This window comes from Sinocyclocheilus grahami, unplaced genomic scaffold, assembly GCF_001515645.1.
Source record: "Sinocyclocheilus grahami isolate Dianchi unplaced genomic scaffold, SAMN03320097.WGS_v1.1 scaffold387.1, whole genome shotgun sequence".
NCBI classification, from domain to species: domain Eukaryota; kingdom Metazoa; phylum Chordata; class Actinopteri; order Cypriniformes; family Cyprinidae; genus Sinocyclocheilus; species Sinocyclocheilus grahami.
Window position 1 is genome coordinate 22,089 of NW_015505566.1, and position 6,521 is coordinate 28,609.

The 6,521-nt window shown below is 39.5% G+C and overlaps 1 pseudogene; it reads left to right on the forward strand.

Moving 5' to 3' along the window:
* Nucleotides 1–3,887: 3,887 nt before the first annotated feature.
* LOC107550073 (perforin-1-like) lies at nucleotides 3,888–5,633 on the forward strand (annotated as a pseudogene).
* The last annotated feature ends 888 nt before the right edge of the window (nucleotides 5,634–6,521 follow it).

The window sequence follows — 6,521 nt, forward strand, 5'->3', positions numbered from 1 at the left end:
GGACACGACTAGAAATCAGTGGTTAAGTTGTATTTACAACACTGTTCCAGAACAGTTTAACCCAAATATTCAGATGTGTGCAGCACATTTTATGGAGGACTGTTTACTGATCCTGGTAGAGTAGACTAGAATGCCGGCTGTTCTGACTCACAGATTGTAGGTACGTTTTTTATATTTAAAGAGTTTTTAAATTTTATATTTTTTATATTTAAAGCAAGTTTTTTCAACGAATGCCTCATTTATAATGGATTTTCATGTTTTTGAATCATCTCCCCGGCCTGACAGGGCATCATCACAATATGGTAGGGGCGTAACATTTCTGTCACATGCTTGAGGTATTCGGCCAATCATAACGCACTGGATAGCTGGCCAATCACAGCACACCTTGCTTTTCAGACCGATGAGCTTTGTAAAAATCGACGCGTTTCAGAAAGGCGGGGCATAGAGGAGAAACAATAATGTACAGTATGTGGAAAATAATGTGTTTTTTGAACCTTAAACCGCATAAACACATTTCATTACACCAAATACACAAAATAATGTTCTTTTTAGCAACATCATATGACCCCTAATAAAATATAATAAAACAACATTAGGTGAGAATTTTCCATCTTCTACCATCAACAAGATTAGATGGCAACCTTGAGTTCCACCATCTTGAAGATTTCCCATTGAGACATCATTAAAAACAACCAGATTCAGCGAACTGTCTCTTCCCAAATTCAGAAATTTCTGAGCTATTTCTTTTGACGTTAGTTTCCTGGTAAGCTTGTTTGCATCATGCAATGACTGGATAGTAGCATGTTTGATGGTAGAAGCAAGGATAGATGTTTCACACATTACGTCTGGTCTTATCTGTCTTGCAACTCAAAATTTGGCCAATCTTAGACCTCAGCATGTGCATGTACATGTATCTCACCACATTCTGAAGAGATCTCCATTCCTACATAACTGAAACTGTTCTTCACGTTCCAACTTGGAAAGCAATTTTCAAATGCGTGATGACTAAAGAGGAAAAAATCTTCATAACCTCATCACAAAAAAATCATAATGCAAAAATTCCAGTTAACTCCCCACTGTCATCTTGCCAGTAGAACACTGCAGGTTCAATCGGTGACACATGGCCTCCCAGCTGAACTTTGTTGTACCAATACAGATAGGCATTCAACAGGCCATACGCACATTTGTTCAACTTCCACAGGCTTGCTTTGCACTTTGCTTCTGGTGGAGAATGAATGTATAGGTAATTGTTTGACCTGCTTTCAACCTCAGAACATGTATTCTCAATTCTTCTAGTCACTGCTGATTTTTCCATATCAGTTTCAGAGTCTTAGTCCATTTCATTAAATTTGTTGACTGTGAGATAGTATTATCCTTTGTGTTTTGTGCTTTTGTGCCTGTTTCTTGATGTACAGTGTGATTATCATCTGTCTTTCAGAGTCTGAAATGATGCACACAAACATAAATACCTCCATGCCTCACAAAAATCACTGCTCCATTCTGGCCGATGACGACACCTGGACCTTTCCATTGTGCACAGAGTGCATGCTTGTAGTACACTTTGTCCCATGTCTTATATTTTTCATTGCTTGGCCATAATTATTTGCAGAGTGCTCTTTGAATTTTTCAGAACATTCAGCCTCTGTAAATGCTCTCCTTGCAGCATGTAAGGCTAAAATGTGCTGTTCTACCCACGTGTTAACATTAGCTTCCATAACCTTCCAGAGGTGCTAGCTTATCAAGTTATCAATAAGTGTTATCAAAAACATACACAAAAAAAAATCCGATCTGAGCAATAAATCAGAATTGAGCACTAACACTTGCAGTATGAACGTGACATGTGAATGTGACAAGCCCCAATGTTGGATAATGAAGTTTAGGTCTCCTTAGTTACTGTAGTGTATATATGCTACTAAACTGACAGAACATGCACATGTAACATAAGTTGTGCTCCATACAGAGAAAGAGGCTCTGGGGCCACTGGACACGAGGCCTCAGACACCACCTGATATTATGAGGCCTCCTCCTCTGCTTGTGAGGGTGTGGCAATGATGTGGGAATGGCTGCCTCTGGGGAACAGCAGGGGTCTCGGCCATGGAGCGATTCTTACTCCTCAGCCTCCGCTTCTGTGTGGGACTCAAGAAACATATCGCGGTTTCATTGAATGAGGAAGGGCAAATGGAATCTCCAGAGGCAGAGGCCAAAGGGAAGATTAATAACAACATGTGACACAAGGTCTGTGAAACAAAGCAATCTGGCAAGAACAAGTAAACAGAGTGCAATAAATAGAAAGGAAGGCACACAAGGAACAGGTGAGCACAATTACCAAAACAAGGACTAGACACGGACTAAAGGGGGCGTGGCAAGGGGAAAAACAAAGACAGCTATGTGCTTAAACACAAAAACAAACATACAGACATGAAACAAAAACAAAAGTGTTTGAGTGTTTGACTCTGACTGTGGCTTGATTTAACACAATAAATAAACAGAAAACACTGTGTCACTGCTGTCATCTGTGAATCCGGCCAGATGCGTAACAGCTGTGAGAAACTGCACAGAATGAGCCAGCTGACTGCTCTCGAATCATTCTCATGGTACTTTTATGGCATAAGTCATAGTGATGTGGCTTCTGCACCATCTCAAGTCAGAAAAAAATTCTATCCAACATACACTGCTTCAAGTTAGAGGCTGATCGGTCTGTGCAGTGCCACTTATTAAGTCGAACATAGTCTTGCGTAGCCAGACCTTCAAAATAACAGCAGAAGGACTGGGAACCTTGGCAGCTTTGAATGGCCAAGGATTGCCCAAGACGCCATATGACTGACCGGTTAAGCAACCAATCACGTTTTGTTTTGTGCTTCATCATGTTTAGGGCCGTGGAAATGTCCCCACAATAACAGACTGGTGTGTAAAACTCTTGGACGTATTTGAAAGAGTCTATGCCGCGAACTTTGCATATTTCACATACTTTTGAAAATCCAGTGTTTAGTTGATCCTGATAAGCGGTCATTGTCACAGTTGTAAACACAACAGCTTTCTTCTAACATGAGGGGGTTTGTCGACAAGGCATCTTTGTTTCCAGGTGGAACGTTAAAGAACGCGACACACATGTCTCCCAGAAATCCTGTATAATTCAACCAATGATGACAAAGATGACGACTTCGAAACTTCCAAAGTGTTTCCAATTTTGTGTGCCGTATGCATCAGACATTCAGCCAACGGTCCGTGGGCGTGACGTCTAAGGTTGAGAATAAGTCGAACACATCTAGAAAAGCCTATCAGAGTGGAACCCTAACACTCATAACAATGCATATTATTTGTAGCTTCTAAAAATCTTTAACACCCACAGCTACACAACCATCATATAAAATGAGCAGTTAGGGAGAAAACATATTTCATTTTGATCTGTTCACCTGTGAATTCAATGGCAAGAAACTATAAAAAATCATCAAATTAATCATATGATTTTAAAGAAACCATTAGTGTTTTACAATACATACTTGTAGTTTAAATGTCTGTTATTTGTTTAAAGGGGTCATATGATGTGATTTCAAGTTTTCCTTTCTCTTTGGAGTGTTACAAGCTGATTGTGCATTGATAAGATCCCTGAAGTTGCAAAGACTAAAGTCTCAAAACCAAAGAGATATTCTTTATCAAAGTTAAGACTCTGCCACGCCCCCCTAAAACGGCTCGTTCTAACACGCCCCCACATATCTACCTCACTATGTGGAAATATTTGCATAATGCCGCCCAAATGTGCACGCAAAGAAAGAAGGCGTGGTATATTGTTGATATAATCAATTTTATGAAGAAGTTTATTGTAATGTTAAATCTGACACCAATAATGACTTAACAAATGTTGAAATGTTTTTCTCTCACTACAGATCATGGGGCAGATGCAGGTTTACCTTGTTGTTTTCTGGGCTTTGCTTCTAATGACCATTTCTGGAGAGGATGACAAAAGTGCATCAAAAGAGTGTGAGGATGCTCCCTTTGTTCCAGGATACAATCTTGCTGGAGAAGGATTTGATGTTGTGACCATGGAGCGAAAAGGTTCCTATGTGATCAACACAGAAAAATGGGATTTAGGAAACGGCACTTGTAAATTACGCAAAAACAAGTACATAAATGGAATACAACAGAAGCTACCAACTGCAGTTGTAGATTGAGGTCCTTGCCAAAATGTTCAATGAAAGTCTCCAGTCAGATTTGAATCAAGTGAAGCACTGGTCAATGATTCATCATCAGCACTCTCAGTCGGCTGGAAAGTTGGTTTAGACGTCAAGGCTGTTGGAGCTGCGGTTGGAAGCACTCATTCCAGGGAAGCAAAATTTGCAAAAAAAAGAAGACAAATACAGTTTCACCAAACATGAAGTTGGGTGCAATTTTTACAGGTTGTTTTTCCTCACTCATACTGTTAAAATGTACATTGACTATGAAATTAAAACTTTAATTGCAAATTGTTCCTTCTTTGATTCCACTAAATTTAAATGTGTTTATTGTTTCTTTACAGATATCATGTAGTTGAAAATCCTCCTCTTCAAACAGAGTTTCTTCAAGCAATCAAATCACTCCCTGCATCCTACGATCCAGACGCCTACCGCAACCTGATCACCACATATGGCACTCACTATACCAAAAGTGTCATGTTAGGGGGTCAAATGAAAGCCATAACAGCCATCAAAACCTGTCAGGCAGCAGTGAGTGGACTTACAGACACTGCGGTGAAGGACTGTTTGGATGTGGTTCACAGAGCACAGCAACTGTGAATGCAAAGACACATTTTTGTCGAGAACAAAAAAAAAAGATGGGCACAACTGAAAAGTTCAGCTCCATGTTCAATGAGCGTCAGACAGAGATTATTGGAGGAAACATAAATGGAGAAGATTTTGTTTTTTTTTGGTTCATCACACCCAAATTCCCTTAAAAACTGGCTAAAGTCTTTGAAGAGTCTCCCTGAAGTGACTTTCTGAAACCCCTCCATTTCTTACTGAGTAAGAAACACTCTGCAAGGAAAGGACTGAAAGCTATTGAAGTATACATCATTCAAAATGCCCTCATGGAGGTTTGCTCTGAGCCTTGCAAGATTGGCAGGAAGTGCTTGTGTTTGTGAAAGCAGTCAAATTATAAAGTCTAACTGCTGTCCAGCTGAAAAAGGACTTGCCACTCTGAAAGTCTACAATCTCAGAGCCAAAGATCTGTATGGAGATACATTTACACAAACAGATGGCACTGTAACTGTTACATATGGCACGCAAATCAAGCGCACTGAGACATTGGTGATAATAACAATCCACGTTGGCCAGAAACATTTGAGTTTGGACCTATTAAGATCAGAATGGCCAATAAACTAACTTTTAAAGTATATGATGCAGACACTGGAACAGTGATCTCCTTGGTTCATGCACTTTTGATCTTAGAAGTGGAGTTGTGACAGACAGTTGTGCTTTTAAATATGGCAGGGCCCACAGTGTAATGAACACAAACCTTCTCCAATGACTGTCTCTCTGGCTGATATTTTCAGCTCAAGAAATGGTGTTCTGATTAAAGACCTGCCGAGGCTTGAATTAGCTCTCAATAACTCAGATAATTTCAGTTTCAAGAGCACTTATGGAAAGCTGATGATGCTGTGACCTGCATCTTGAATCCCTTAGCACTTTCACCTGCTAGAAAAAAAAGTATATCTGTAACCTTTGCTTACTTATATTCCCATTTCCTTTCTGCATTCTTGCATTAATAAAGCATTCACAAAGACAGATCTGTGTGTTTGTGTTTTTTTTTTTTTTACAAAATGCAAAACTTACAAAAATGCAAAAGCTACAGGCAGTGCTGCTCCTGCCCCATTTGATATAATTTTATACCCACATTTGAAACCGGCAACTTCATTTGTGTCCTTTGCAGTAGTTAACCAGGAAGTCAAGGTTCAGCTGATGCACTGGCCATTTATCAAGGGTGCCTCTGCCTCTTCCTGAGATGCTAGGACAGGCTCCAGCATTCCTATGACAAAACACGGGACAAGCAGTTCGGAGAATGGATACATATTATCGGACAGAATAGGCCAAAATAGCATACTGCCGTAACTATTTGTGCCGTATAAATATGGGTAGTTTGCTAGAGTTCCATTTTGAATTCAGCCATAGACTCAAGAGTTCTAATGCTCAAAGAGTTCTAATACAGTATAATCCGTAATAATAAAACATCTTCTCAGGTGATGATTCAAAACTGCACATTAAGCAAAGATGGCAACTTCCACCTTGTGCACCTCTGTTGCTATGCGCCACCCAAGAAACTATTATTTAGACGCAATTGGAATGCTAACATTCGGCTCTCTTCAAATATTTTTAATTTCAAACTGAAATACAAGAAGTTAATGTAAGGAATAATTGACAACGGGCTGTTGAATTATTAAAAAATAATGCAGACCCGAGGTGGAAATACAGCCATAATGCAAAGCAATAATTATATGGACTGGAATCAATTATTCTGCTTATACCATTGTTACAAACACTCAAGACATTGTT